Source organism: Cicer arietinum, chromosome 4, assembly GCF_000331145.2.
Source record: "Cicer arietinum cultivar CDC Frontier isolate Library 1 chromosome 4, Cicar.CDCFrontier_v2.0, whole genome shotgun sequence".
NCBI lineage: Eukaryota > Viridiplantae > Streptophyta > Magnoliopsida > Fabales > Fabaceae > Cicer > Cicer arietinum.
Genome location: NC_021163.2, coordinates 52,408,463 through 52,408,840, shown reverse-complemented (window position 1 = coordinate 52,408,840; position 378 = coordinate 52,408,463).

Here is a 378-nt window from a genome sequence, read left to right as displayed (position 1 = left end):
CCCTAGTTCAAAAAAACAATTCAAAAAAAATAACAAACAAATTAAAAGCATATTCAAAAAAAAATAAAATATTAAGTACCGGATTTTTGAAATTTCCGGGTTAACTACCGGAAATTTCAAAAAACCAAATTTCCGGTGAACAAAAAATGACTACCGGATTTTTCAAATTCAAATTACATTCCGGAAATCTCAAAAATCCGGTATTCAAATTACAACTACCGGAAATTTCATTTTTCAAATTTCCGGTAACAATTATAACTACCGGAAATTTTGATGCAACTTACCGGAAATTTCAGCAAGATCAGATTTTTGGGTAATTCTTTTTAACTGCTCGTAAATAAATTTTTTAAGGATAAAATTGGATTTTCAACAATTTGG